Consider the following 15,426-nt stretch of genomic DNA (forward strand, 5'->3'; position numbering starts at 1 on the left):
TGTGTGGAAGTGTGTTTCTCCTTGGCCCTTACACTGTTGTGGAGACCACTAGGAGTTCAGCTTTGTGCAGGATCATCTGACCTGGACTTTTGGCAAGACCTGTACAGCCCTCACACATGCTCAGATGCTACAGGACTTTTCAGACCAGTCCAGACAACAGTAGGCATCCATTCATTGTCTGCACTCTACAGATTCCTAGATGCACGACATTCATTACCATCAAATGCAGAATTTTCATCAAAAACTAATATATATATCATTCCAATCTGAATCAAGAAAATCGGAAATATCCCCAAATCCAAAGAGTGGATCCCCATTGTGATGCTACAAGTTGAAAATTCCACAGCTGACCTCATGGGATGGTTCACAGTCAAAAGACAGCTGCATGAAAAATATTACATGACCTTCCTGCTATGTGAAAAGTGGCATGTGAAGTACACATGCATGTCTTCCTCAGACATGGGTTCATTTGCAAGACACCTTGTGCAATTGAAAATACTCCAAAAGGGGAGAAATCAGAACCATGTCTCCAAAGTATTTCAGCAGAGACCAACTCCATCTGTCTATCTATCTCTCAGTGAGTGTGTGTGCTCTTGTGTGTGTTTGTGTGTCTTTGTTTGTGTTTGTACCATCACAGCTGATACTTCATTGCCCCCATTGGAAAACTGACTCAGATAATGCCATCTGCCAAACTCCTAAAAACCAAAGTTCTTGCTGATAGAATGAAACATTCCTTCCTGTTGGTTTGGATGTGTCCTTTAGGAATCACTGCTACATTTAGTATACTCAAATCATCACAGTAGATCAGGTAACAAAAACATATATATTTTAAAATAATAATAATATATTAATGGAAACAACAAATACAGGATAGAGTAACAACTGTGTTACTAAACAAGGTCAAGGACAATGGCAAACTATAGATTCAAACTTTGAAGAAAATAGTAATCAATGTAAATATTCCTGGGCTGCCTCAGCCCCGCCCAGGCACACAGCAACAGAATGGTTTTGCAAGCATCCTCAGGAGGGCAGGAGCCTTCTTTGCAGGACGAGAGGGAGGTTGAGGCTCGATCCACCCATCATTCTTTTGGGAGAGGCTCCTTTTCCTCAGCACAAAGTTGGATTTTTTGTGAGGATTCTTGGCATAAAATACGTTGGCCTCTGCTGGAATCCTCAGCTCTGGGGAGAGAGGGGTGTACAAAAAGAAGGTGGCACTCAGGAGGTGCTCCCTAGGACACGCCAACATCTGAGAGCCTGTGCCAGAAAAGGCCAGAGCCACACACCTGAGAGCTCTCCAATTCAGCACCAATACCAACAAAGACAGCCTCCACAGTCCTCCCTGAGGAAGAACTAGGCAGAGCACTTCAACAGACCTAATGTCTGTTCCTACCGAAGGCTTTGGACTCCAGAATATCTCAGGTCCTCTTGCATCTGCCAAAGCACACCACTAGGGTTTGCATCTGAAATCTCCCACAAAAGGCTCCTGTGCCGAAGATTCAGTCCCCACATGAGCCATCTTCATAGGTGGGTTTGGAGGGAAGCATTGGATGGTGAGTGCTCTGATGTCAACATGAAATTCTCATTCAAGATGAATACACTACTGGGGGGTGGGAGGGACTGGAAGTAAGGTTGAGCATGGTTGGAGTAAGACCTAAACAGGGTTGTGCCCTGGGCAACAGTACCTTGTTTCTGTTGGCTCCACTGAATCCTCATTCTCCAAGGAGAGGTCCTCCCTCTCCATCTTTCTCTCTCTCCCTCTCTGCCAGCCTCGTTCTCTCTCTCCCAGTCTATGCCTTTGTGGCAAGGGCTGAGGAGCTCTCCACTGCCACACACTAGAGCTTTATGGACAGCCTCAGTGCACAACCAAAGAGAAAGCTATGAAACCCAGAGAAAAAAGGCCTAGGATTCCTCCTCTGAGTTATTTTCCTCAAGTATGGCCACAGTGAGTACAGGCTGACCAGCACGGATACCACGTTAGAGCCATGCTTCTGCGTTGGTGGAGCCCGCCTCCATGTGAACCAGGCTTCTGAGAATGGAGGCCACATTCCAAATACTGCCCTACTGAGAACAATGGTTCCAAAGACCAGCAAAGGGACTGCTTCCCTCCAACATGGTGTATGGCCCAGTGGTGCCATGACCCCGAGTGGGGGAATACAACAGCCGCTTCTCCTTCCTCTGAACATGTGTTTCCTGTCGCCCTCCTCTAACCTAGAGCCTGTTCTCCATCCCTTCTGGGTTGGATGTGGTGATCTCTGCTATGAATTTCTTAGGCTACCAAGGCCCCAGACAGACTTCCTCTTCCATAGACTCTACTAACCTAACAGTAGGTTAAGATAGGAGACAAGTGATCCTAGAACTCATAGGGATGGTGGTCTTCAGGGTACATAGGCTGGGATAATGGCTGCTGTGGTGTTTGGCTCACAAAAACCAACCAACCAACCAACAAAAAAGCGCTGGCATTATTATCAGATGAGCTCTGTGGCTACGTGCTCAGGAAGCCCTCATCTGACTTTAGTTAGGGATCACAACCTGGCTATTGTGATCACTCCTTGCCTAGTGGACTCAGGTGCGTAAGACCATGGAATTTATGCAAAAACAGATGATTCAGGCTGTCTCCCAGGCTGTGTTTTCTTCCCAATTTCATCCTGTTACTGCTTGCTAGAATCCTGGCAATGCTCTGCCCAGGCAGTGGTTTTTTGGTCACACAGAAGGCTTTCAATAGTACTGCTTCAGTCCACAAAATGCCAGTTCCCTCTTTAGCCCATGCATTCCCATGTTCCTTTGAAACCACTCCTATCCCAGACCATGAAAACATACTGCTCCTGGAGAGAGGCTTTCCTCCTCACTCCTCAAAGATGTCAGCTTTGGATGCCTGTTCATGTCCAGGGGAGGGCACCTGGTGGGGAGCCACAATATCCACCGGGGTATACCATTGGACCTCAAGACCTTCCACCAGCAGAAGTGCAGTTGGCTTTGTGCACGAACCCAACACACCTGTTGGAGTGTTCTTGGGGGTCAGAGACTACTCTTTGTTGCTAAGAGTTGACCTGAGTCCACATCCTGACCCTTGCTCTCTGCTATCTGATTGTCTCACTTACTCTGACGGCGAGAGATGATTTGGCCCAGCTCATAATCCTCTGGATTCTCCTCAGTAAGGAAGTGTAGGTCGAGGGCGCTGCGGATGACGACAGGAGCCCTATCGTGGCAGGTCACCTGGAGCAGCATGGGAGACAGGCCTTCAGGAAATGGGCCTTGAAGTGACTACTCAAGGACAGTGGGCAGGGGCATTCTGGAGGCACCTCCACTCTAAATACAAGGGCAACATCCATGACCCTACTACCCGAGGCTGACCTCCTGCTCATCGTGTGGGCTCTTCCCACAGGCTACTAGCCCAATCCTTGTACATAGGACTTCCTGGGCCTGCCATTGCTCTTTGTGGAGCTGCACTCCTCTCGGAGTGAAAGGACCCCACTACCTGCATACAGATGCAATCTCATCCCACAAGTTGGGAGGAATGGGACAATAGCCTCCAAGATCCCAGGTCTGCCCGAGGATGCAGGCGGCATTGGGAATGGCCTAGGCACAAAACCTAGAGGCTTTGGTCTGGATTGCCAGGGCCAAAAACAGACCCAGGAACATGACCACACACAGGAGAGCTGAAAGATAGCCACGAGAGCTCCTGGCCTCCAGAGGCTCAGTGCTGGCTGGGATGTAGGAGGGCACCTCATCCGGCAAGGGTGGTCATTGGGTTACCTGGACATTTAGTGTGCTTGCTCCACATCCATATCGACTCTGCAGAGAGACTCTCTCAGCTCCTTGTTCAAGGAACATGGAGAACCTCACACTGCTGTCCTCCTCCATAGACGTCAGCATCCCATACAAGGGAACCTGCAACCTAGTTCCTGTCCTATTCTCATCTGTCACCCATACCTGTCCCTGCCCTTCTGGACTGCATGCTGCCACCTGACACACAGACTCCCTCAGACATGGCAGTGGACAAGCTGCTGCACTCGCTCATCTCAGCTCCAGCCCTTCACACTGACCTCTCCCTTCTTGATTCTCATCTATCCTCCTGATCATCCAGAAGCTCCAAATTCAAGAGGGCATGAGTAGTCCATGGTATTGGACCAGTGTCTGCTCCCCACCCAGGTGTAAGCACCACGGGACACCCCTGCTCCCTGGCTTACCAGAACACTCTTGGCCATCTCTGGACTTTGTGTTTCTAAGTGGACACGAATTAAGCAGGTGTCTCCCACCTGCTTGTGGGAAAGCGGCCTGGAGGACTTGCAGGTTGATTCTGAGAACTGTGGGGGATGGAACATCAGCAAACCCAGAAACAGAAAGCCACCCCAGACTGTCAGTTGGCTCTATGGGCTTCCAGCAAATATGTCCAGGTGCTGAGGCTTCTTATTTCCTCAGGTCGGAGTGGAATGGCAGCACATGCACAGCTTGAATAAGGTAGGTGTTTACCTCCTTTCCCTTGACCTGGGGGCGTTTCCTCACCATGAAATATTGTATTCCCAGATTCATGGACAGACACACGAGTGAGTGGTCAGAGACCTTGATTTCTGCAGAGCGAAGTGGAGAGAATTGTTAGGTGGCACTCAAGGATTATACCACAAAACACCCACAACCCCTGAGAGTCTCCGCCAGGCCCATCACACTTTGGTATTTTGGGGCCAAGGCCCACTTTCTCTTGGCTGTCCGTTATCCTGAGCCCACTGTGGATCATGTCTCCCCACTGTCTGATTGTCCTACTTACTCTCATCCTCAGACATCATATACAGCAGCTCAAAGTTGTCCACATCCTCATGCTGCAACAAATTTTGGTCCAAGGCCCTGCGGATGAGGCTTGTCACCGTCTCCTGAAAGGTCACCTGGATCAGGGTGGGACAAATGTCATCAGAGAATGGCTTTTAGAAGAGCTACCCAGAAGACTGTGGTCAAACATTCAGGAGAAATCTCAGCTACATATACAAGGGCACAATCTTGTTATCCTGCTACCTGAGTGTGTCCTCCATATACCACCTGGGTTCTTGCAATGTGCTACTAGAACAATCCTGGTACAAATATCTGCCTGTACCTGCCATCTCCCCTCCCCCTGGGGAGCCACATTCCACTCATGTCAAAGGACCAAACTGCCTATGCACAGACACACTCTCATCTCACTGAGATGAGAGCAATGGGCCAGGGATCTGCGCACCAAGTGTGATCTGGGATGCAGGCTGCCTTTGTGGGTGGAAGAGGCAGATGCACTGAAAATTTGGGTCCTGACTGCCACGACACAAAACAGACTCAGATACAAGAGTGTGCACTTGAGTGCTTCATGATAGCTTTGAGAGGCCCTGGCCTCTGGAAGCTCGGTGCGGGTCTGGTTGTCATGATGTACTTGACTCAGCACTGGCAGTCACTGAACATGTCTCCTCTGCAGCTGGACACCTGCAGCATTAGCGTGTCTACTGCACATCCATAGAAATTCTGCCAAGAACCCCTTTAGCTCCGTATTTACATACATGCAAAGCCTAACATTCCGAAGCTTTGGCATGACCCCCCAGGTGATCCCGACCCCAAATTCCTACACCTAGTCATGCTAAGGAGGTTCTCTTCCCTGCCACCAGGAACACATCCCCTCCTACACATGTGACAAGTCACTGCCACCTCCTCTGCTCCAACTTCACTCATTGAGAATACCAAGTTCTAGGCACTGCAGCCTGCACCCTGGACATATCTCTGCCTTCATCTGTCCACAGCACTTCCGTCTGCACTTCTGGCCTGCAAAACCCACAATACACAGGCCCACTCACCACTGAAGCTGGGCATGCTGATGCTCTCCCTCCTCAGGTCAAGCCCTTAAGACGGACCTCTCTCTTCTTTATTTCCCACCATAGCCCTGGGGTTGGCTGTGTCTCCTGCCTTCCACTGTGTGGACACCCAGGAGGCAGCCCTGCTGTCGGGCTTACCGGGATGCGCTTTGTCTCCCTCAGGCTCTGTCCCTCTAGGAGGACGTGAACAACGCGGCTGTCTTCCACCTGCTCGCTGGAGTGAAGCAGTGAGGAGCTGCTGGGGACCTGGATGCCACTGCCACAGAAGGTTCCAAGAACTGTGGGGGATGACAACATCAGCAAAGCCCAGCAACTGCACCCCACCCAGCCTGGCAGTTGGCTCTGTGGGCATTCTACAACATCCATCCAGAACCTGAGGTTCTTGTCCCCTTGGAGGATGTGGAGTGGCACCAGGAGTAAAGACTGAAGAAGGTGGCTGTTTTGGGAACAAGAGATCCAGCACCTGCTGGGTGGGGATGAAATCCCAGGAGATTAACCCCATGTTGCTGCTGAAATGTAGGTTCCTCCCACAAATGACAGGCAGGAGCTCATTCCTAAGCTGGTCCTGCCTGTAAGGTTCAAGGCTCTGAACCCTGAAGGGCTCCTCCGTGTTCTGATCATTTTCACCCTGGGTTGGGACCAAGAATGGTGGGTTCAAAATGGAAATGGTGACAAACAGAAAAATGACTTGTGCCAATACACTAGAGTCAAAGCACAATGGGACAGTTCCCATCAGTACAAACACACACACACACACACACACACACACACACACACACACACACACACAGTCAGAATAGGAGTCCTGGGCCATTCATCAGGGATCAGACTAGAGGGCCTGCTGGGCTCACCTGCCCTGTGCTACTCACTGTTACTCTTGAGCTCCTCTGCGACAATCGCCAGAGGCTCTGGCGTCTAAGATGAAGCCTCACCCAGTGTATCCACAAAAGGGCTAGTTGGCCCCCCTGAGATTCCTGGGAGCCTGAGGCTCGGCATTGTCTGCAACCACAGGAGAACATCCTTCTCCCTCCAGTGGCTCCAACCAAGTGAGCTCGGATGGCTTGGTCAGTGAAGTGGGTGCCTGGATACCAGGGTTCCATGTTCTGTTTGATCCATTGTCAAGGCAATGATGTCATTTCCTGTGCCCATACCTGAGCCTCTTTTCACATAAGACCACTTTCAACAGCGCTATGGGCTGCCGATTTCTCCTCCATGCCTACCCATCTCAGGTGCGCAGGTGTTCACCAACAACTACCCAAACATCCCCACCAGCATCTGCCCTGCTTGGTGCCACTAGAGTTCCAGCTTGGAGCCTTCAAAAATGCATTCACAACCAGTCCTTCCCTCTCAGCAGCTTTTGGACCCTGGTCCCATCATTGTGCAACTCATGGTGTGCCCAGTCTTTTCTGGAAAGTAGGGTAGCATCTAATCTCTAGGGTTTATTGTGTCTATTGGCCCATAACACCCTCTGTTCTCTCTGAAACCAGAGATGGGACTCACAGGTGGCTAAAGCACAAATGTAGAGATGGGATAATCACAAGAAAGGGAGAGACAAAGAATGCACCCTAACTCCATCAGGCCTGTGTCCCACACAGGGACATGGCCAATGTCCGTCCCATCGTGGCTGCAGTTCCCTCTCTACACCATGGCAAGTTGGAGGGGACTGAGATGCAGAGGCTGCTCCCCTCTGCCATACAACTTCCCAAGGCTTCTCCTAAGATTTCAAAAGGGCCAAGTGTGTCTAGTGTTGGGGTCTCACAGAGACTCCGAGGTACCACAGCATCCTGCTGCCCAGAACCGGTTCACCCCTCACCTCAAGGGGGCTCAGCCTCTGGATTCATGGGAATTGAAGTGGGTACAGGTGATGGGATATCACCTCCAAGACTGAGTTATGCCAAGTCCATGACCCCTGTCTGCATCCCTGTCTCCAGCACCACTCCCCCCTCTCTCTTTCCTCCTCAGAGCAAACAAATCCATTTCGCAAGTGTGTCCTGTGATAAAGACATGACGGTCACCCATCCTCTCATTACAAAAACACTGAGGCTCAGCCAACATGGATCCTACAGGGAACACAGGCATAAACTCAGACTCCGATCCTCCCAGCCGAGCCTCAGTGGAGCCTGGACTCCCAGCCTCCTGAGTCAAGGAAACAGAGGTTCCTAGCCGAGCCACCTTGGATGCAGCCGCACACAAACTGAACTCATCAATGCCCCTTGCTCTCAGTTGTGAGTAAGAGGGGAAGTGGTGTTTCACAACCCTGGACATCAAGGGCAGTCTCCAGGCTTTGGGGTGTGCCCTGGCCTCTGTCTATCTGCCCAGGCTCTCCAACCCACACTGGCCTCTTACCCAACCTCCTCCTAGGGCCAAACTCAATCCTGCCTCTCAATTTCTGCTGCCTTCCCCAACACACTGCTCCCCAAAATGAGCAGGGCTGGCTCTCGGTTATCATGCTGGTGCCAGCAGCAATGCCACCCCACTGACATAATTCTGAGTCCCAACCTAGGCACTCCAGCTGTCTTTGCCACACCTGGCCTGTTTGGGCTCTGGCTCTTGCTCTTTTCTTTCATGTGCATGTGTTTTGAGGTTTTGAGTTTCTCCCACTGCAGAACTGCAGCTGTGGCAGGGTAGAGCTCATGAGGGTGACATTCTGAGCCACATCCAATCCCATCAGGACTGTTCACTGGGGGGACTGCTGGAACACAGTGATGAGTGAACACATGGGAGGTGGTTGGACCCACCTTGCCTCTGAGTGGCTTCCTTTCAGGACAGGAATGTAGGCATGGGAGCCCCTGGCGTGGGATGCTTTGCACAAGGCGTGACCATGGGCTCTCTTTCCTGGCAAAAATGGCTCCACTCAGCATGGAGAGCACTGTCATTCCTGGTGGCTAACAACAGCCCTGGACCCCAGAAAGGAACCCACACTCAAGATTAACGTCTGAGTGTGCGTGTCCTCGAGGAAATGAGGTCTCCTGATCCCAGGTGCAAAGGGGTAAGTCCTCTAACTCCAGGGGCCATGAAGGGACATCTGAGTTTCCCTTGTCCTTCTTTCCCTCTCTAACTAACCACAGTTAGGACCCTGGCCTCATTCCCCAGTGAGGATCATTAGGCTCCATAAAGGACAGTCTCTAAGATGCTCAGTGGACCAACACCCTCTGCACAACCCATAACCCTATTCACCCAAGAGGCAAGAGGATTTCTATTCAGGAAAACCAGGAAAGGGAGAGCCTTTCTCAAGGACACAAGGACATTAGTGAGTGAGGGAGTGATTAATGGATGGAGAACTATTTCCAACACCAACTTCCAGGAGCATATATGGCCCCCTGGAGAATTCTGCAGTGTGTTGGTGATTAAGGAGAACGTGTGAATTCAGGGGTCACTAGGTCCTCTCAGCCATAAGGAGGGAAACTGCCATAAAGGAACTAGGACAAGGGTGCGAGGAATGCTCACTGGTGGGAGATCGGAAGGAAGGAAAGTGTACTCATTAGAAAAGTGTCGCCTGAAAATTCTTAGCCAGCCAAAAGTCGTGCGAACTTGTGTGGGAAAAGAGTCTTTGCACAGTGATGAAGCTAAGAGCTCACATGATGGAACACAGCATCAACTGGGACCAAATCCAATATCTGATATTCTTGTAGGAAGAGGAGAGTCTGGACCCAGATACCAGGGAGACTGGGGGATACCGGATATGTGAGGTTGGATCCAGGGCGGGATGCCCATATGGGAACCACAGATCGTGGGCAGCAATAGGAGAGTGGGCAAGGGCTGGGAGAGTTGGGGAGACAGTCCCCTTGAAACCTGGGAGGGGTTATGGCACTGGGACAGCCCAACACCTACTGTGTTGAGCCTCTGGAGCTCAACGGAAGACACTTCCTCTGTTGTCGGCCACCCAGTTAACAGAGTTTGGTTGCAGCAGCCTAGGACCCAGCTGAAGGTCTGAGCATGTTGGCCATGCAGGTTGGATCTGGACCACAGACACCCTCATCAGAGATTGTAGGGTCTCAGCCCTGAGGCAAGACAGGCACTAAGTCAGGCCAGGTGGGGAAACGGATAGGCACACACTCTGGGGGCTGGTGCCTGTGTTACTGGGAGCACTTCTGATCGCAATTCCCTGATCTGCTGCCAACACAGGCTACAGAGGAGGGTACAGAAACACAGACCACGGATCTGCCCCACTCAGTGGGCCCAGGCCAACACCACACCCAGCAGCCTCGTGCCATACCCAATGAGTCTCGAAGCGGCCCCCTCTTCCCATCCTGAGAGCTCTTCCCTTCCTCATGTGCCAATAGCTCCCTACTGTCACTGGCAATATCTACTCTGTGAGATGTCAACATCCGTGGGTACTGTTGTCTCATCCCAGGACAGTGTGGTCCCACACACCCTGGTGAAATGGGCCACCTGGAGGCTGGACCTGGAGGTTGTTGAGGCTGAATGGCAGCGGTGGTCCTCTGGCACTTAATATTATTTAAGTTAAAAAAAAAAAAAACAAAAAAACAAAAAACGGGTCTTGGTGCTCAAAAATGTTTGATTTGCATATTCTCATCCCCTAACCCCAATATTTTCATTATTTCCTCACATATGAAATCTTACTAGCATAAAGGTAATTTCGTATTAAACAAAGTGGATTGAAATAACATTGGTAAAAATAATCAATCACCATACTTTCAATTTTTGTTCTGCTTTCCTATTAGAAACCACTTGGATACAAGAGAACAGAGGACAGACTCATGGAAATGCTTGAAATGACAAGAAGCTCCCACTCAAGCTCAGCATTCAGTCCTGGACAGGGTAAGACCAGGCCACTTTGACATCTGTGCCAAAGAGTCTACCAGACAGAATCCTCTGACTGATCCCTGACTGAGCCATAGGAACTGGCTAGAAAAGCCTTCACATCCTCAATACATTCTTCACGTCAGAATACTTGACAACCATTGATATCCATCTCTCGTTAACTTGCTCCCCAGCCAACCATTCTTCAACAAATTCAAAGGAGTAACTCATGCAAGCACACAGAAAGGGGTGTTCACTACACACATCCATGTGCGAAAAAGACAACTGGTATTTCTTGTTTGGGCTATTTCAAATGAAATCCCTTCTGCATGACCTCCACAAACCAAAGGAAAATATTTGTGAAATTCCCACGTAGAAGACAAGATACACTTGCCAAGGAGGCAGTGGCAAGAATTTTGACACTCCAAATGTAGAGTGTGTGTTTAGGAAGCAGTCACAGTTTCCATGAGAGAGTCCCATGAAATCAATTAGGAAGATCCATGCTCTAGCCCTACCATGCAAGTGATGTGACTTGAAAGAGTCACTTAGTCTTAGTAACCATCATCACTAACAACTAAGTCAATGAATAAAGGTCCTCAGGTGCCAAGCTACAAAATGTGGGATGAGCATGGATGAGGATGGGTGGGAGAAGTCTCCAACTCTAACACAATTAGGGAAGGATGTGCTGACCTCAAGTGGCTGGGGGGGCTGGGATCCTGCCACAGAGGGGGATTCCAAACCTCACATCCCCTGACCCAGGCCAGAAGACCAGGTAGAGTCCAAGGACCCTGGGGTGGCCCAATGGCAATAAAGGTCAAAAGGAACTAGGGATCTGCCTGGTCCCTCAATCCCCTACTCTGAGCAGGGCTGCATGACGAGGCCAGAGGCCATCCACAGCAATCTGCCTTTACAGGAAAACAGGGACTGCAGGCTGCCTCTGGCTCACTGAATCAGGGTGGTGTTTTCATAAAGCAAGACCACTTCCTCACATTTGACCAGCAGCTCATGTGTTGACAGCACAATGAGTGACTTGACTCAGGCCCTGATGAATGAAATAGAAAATTCATAGCAAACCCATCTTTAGCTCTTCCACATCATCAGGGGCTCTGATTCAATTCCGTCCAGAAAGGTGTCTGAAATGATTTCTAAACATGCTGGGGACTCACCTCTGTGTGGAACTTTTCAGGAAAAAGGGGATCAAATCTCATGAAGCAACTCTTCTCTCTTCTAGCCCATGGGCAATGCAAGGAACCTGCATGATACCAGAGGCTCACTTCTCTCTTCTCATGTCTTCTGGAAAGGATTCGTTAATGCTTCCTGCAAGGTGAAGCAGAAGCCTGCATCCCCAGCTGCACAGAAGTGTTTTAGGGCAGTGTCTCCCTTAAAACCCAAAAATAAAAAAACAGGTCATTCAACAGGCACATGGATTCGAGTACATGTTCAATGATCCCTCCTCCCTGGAGCCTTCCACATGCCCATCTTCCACATTCACAGAGCAATGCTTGGCCATTCTCAAGACCAGGAGACCATGATGCTCATCACCAGGAAGTCAATAAGGAACATGAAGAGAGCAGCATGGATTGCAGAAGGTGGCACATCAAGGATCTTCAGCTCTGCTGCTAGAACACAAGAGCTTAACTTCAGTATTGACTTTTTGCCAACTACCAAGTACGATAGCAGTGTCAAGCCCAATATGCAGATATGCAAGTAGTAGGTGACACCCCGCATCCATTCACAAAAGTGGGCAACATCTGCATCAGAACAAGGAAGTATCTTACCCTTACTCATAAAAATCATCAGAAACAAAATAAAATGGATGCAAGACTTCTCATTTCACTATTAGGTAGCTGTTGGAATTCCCTATTAAATAATACCTCCTCCAAAATAAAAAGTATCTCAGACATGTGTCAACTATTCAATGGATGACATTTTAAAAACTATGGACTTTACTTAATATTTATGTATGCTATATCCCTGCCTAAGGCTCTATGAGAAAGGAGCACATAGAATTGGATCTTTGAAAATCTCACATTTGCTGATAAATATTACTGCTGATCTCAGGCATGGCGAAGTGAAAAGTGGGACTTTGGATATTCCAAGAATGCTATGTTGTGGGATTGGTGTCCCTGATTCATACATAGCATATGGTTTCTATGAAATCCAGTGAGGGAGCAGGAGTAACGAAGCTGATTGCACAGATGACCTCAGGGAATACTGACAGATAGGCCAAATGAAAAATATGCTCCAGCTAACCATTGGTATTTGGGCTTCTGATCCCAGTCCTGTTTTTAAAAAAGGTGCAGACAGGCAGTGTTCATTAAAAACTGTCTACCATGTAAAAGTGGGTAATTTAAATGGCATCTAGTTACACATCTGATAGAATGGTCTGGCAACATATGAATTTCATTCTAACAACAACAACAACAACAAAACATAGAAAATGAGACATAAAGATAAAACCTTGTCTTCACCAGGATGCCTAAAAATAGGTTTTATTTGGCTCATGCAAATAAATATCTTTCAAAAGAATTTCTGATTTCTGAATGAATCCATTCAACTTCATACTGCACAGATCACAAGGTTTTCTTTACAGAATATTCTCTTCTTGTTCTTAAAGCCTCACATAGAAAATGTCTCATAGGACATAGGAGGGGAATGACCCAAAGGATGAGAGAATGGCTGGAACCGTTCTCAAATGTGCCCATGTAGCCTAAAGTTTGAAGGCATCTAATTGTACTCTAAAACAATTATGAACCTATTCGATCCATTATTAATAAATATCACCACTTTACCACTTGAACCAAATCACAGAAAATTGGAAACAGATGATCATTGGCTTTGATACCTTTACTTCTGTTTCATTACTCAGAGTCGATCAACTCTATACTTCAAGTGACACAGATTTATTACAGAATGCCTAAGATCCTAAGGATCTATTTTAGCTCAGCCCATGGTATTGCTTCATTATTTTATTATTTTGTAAGTAATAAAATATAACTTCATGTTGGATGATATATTCAAGCCATGAATATATCATCCAACATTGTTCTTCCCAAAATATTAGCCCAATTTCTGCGCACGCTCACTTACTGTTCAGGAATTTTACTAATTGTTTGAAGGTTCTAGAGGACCTGTTAGACTCCTAATGGACAAACCATACAACATACTCCAGAGAACGGACGAGTGCCATAAGAAGAAAATAAGGTCAGCCTACAGCAATGGGCAGCTGCCTGCCCTCGGCTGGGAGGAGCCCTGGCCATGGCACCAGGGCTGCTGGGCAGCAGAAGCCTCCACAGCCCTGCAGGGAGCCTGGAGCACAGCTCTGCCTAACCATGCTCAGCCCTGGACAGATGCACATGAGTTCCCATCACAGGCTCGAGTGTGACAGTCCCAGGTGCATGCCTGTCATGCCAGCCACCAGGGAGGCTGAGGCAAGAGGAACGTTTGAGGTCAGCCTTGGCAACTTAGACCCCGAGGCAAAGGGGAAATACTTTTACAGGGGTCTCTGAGGGTGTAGCTCAGGTAGGTCACTTGCCTCACAGGCTCAAGGCCCTGGGTTCAATCCCCAGAACCCACGTACACACAAAAAGTGAACTTGGAATATTGTTTAAAATGATGGGTCAGGTACACACAAGGACTTCAATATGACCTCTCAGAGGAGCTCAATTTGAGATCAGACTGAACAAAAGACCACCTGGACCATTGACTCAGTGTCTGAAACCCTCTGTGAGCATGGGAAGCACTGCTGGCAAGACACCAGAGGGCCAAAGCACTTGTGCCCCCTGCAGGGGTGTCTCTTGTCTACCGCCAAAGACTGTTCCCCTCCTGGGGCAGCTGAGAGCAAGCTGGGCCTTGGAGCAAGGACTAGTGCTTTAGATATAGACTATGCAAGCAAGGGGCAATGTCTTTAATAAAACTAAAATTAAAAAGTCACATTGAAAAAATTTTAAAAAGAAGAAAATAAGGTCAAGTAGAGGAAGCCCATTTTCACAGGAAAAAATCCCCCAGTGAAAAGCATCAGAATAGATACCAAGAAAAATACCAACAAAAACAGTGTGCTCCCACTATGTATCTACTCAACATGCAAAAGTTAGAAAGCTAGATAATACAATCCTGGCCACAGGTAGAGCTATGCAGAAGAGCCACCTGGCAGTGCTTAGTCAAAGAAGTAAACATGCACACTTTGACCTAGAAATTCCACCTGTGTGTAAACCAGGCGGTGCTTAAGCAGTTTCACAAGGGGACATGCACAGGGAAATTTATCCTCAGGTTCTTATAGAGTTGTTTGTGCTTACAGGGAGTTGATGGTTGTCAAGATGCCCACAGCTGCGAAAGTCAAAAGCTAAAAAAATAATAGATGCCAACCTGGATATATTAATAATCCCGTATCTATGATCACCTTCATAAGGTAGCTTCCCAACTTCTGTGTGGAAGTGAGTTCCTCCTTGGCCCTTACACTGTTGTGGAGACCACTAGGAGTTCAGCTTTGTGCAGGATCATCTGACCTGGACTTTTGGCAAGACCTGTACAGCCCTCACACATGCTCAGATGCTACAGGACTTTTCAGACCAGTCCAGACAACAGTAGGCATCCATTCATTGTCTGCACTCTACAGATTCCTAGATGCACGACATTCATTACCATCAAATGCAGAATTTTCATCAAAAACTAATATATATATCATTCCAATCTGAATCAAGAAAATCGGAAATATCCCCAAATCCAAAGAGTGGATCCCCATTGTGATGCTACAAGTTGAAAATTCCACAGCTGACCTCATGGGATGGTTCACACTCAAAAGACAGCTGCATGAAAAATATTACATGACCTTCCTGCTATG

This window comes from Urocitellus parryii, chromosome Y (genome assembly GCF_045843805.1).
Source record: "Urocitellus parryii isolate mUroPar1 chromosome Y, mUroPar1.hap1, whole genome shotgun sequence".
Lineage (NCBI taxonomy): Eukaryota > Metazoa > Chordata > Mammalia > Rodentia > Sciuridae > Urocitellus > Urocitellus parryii.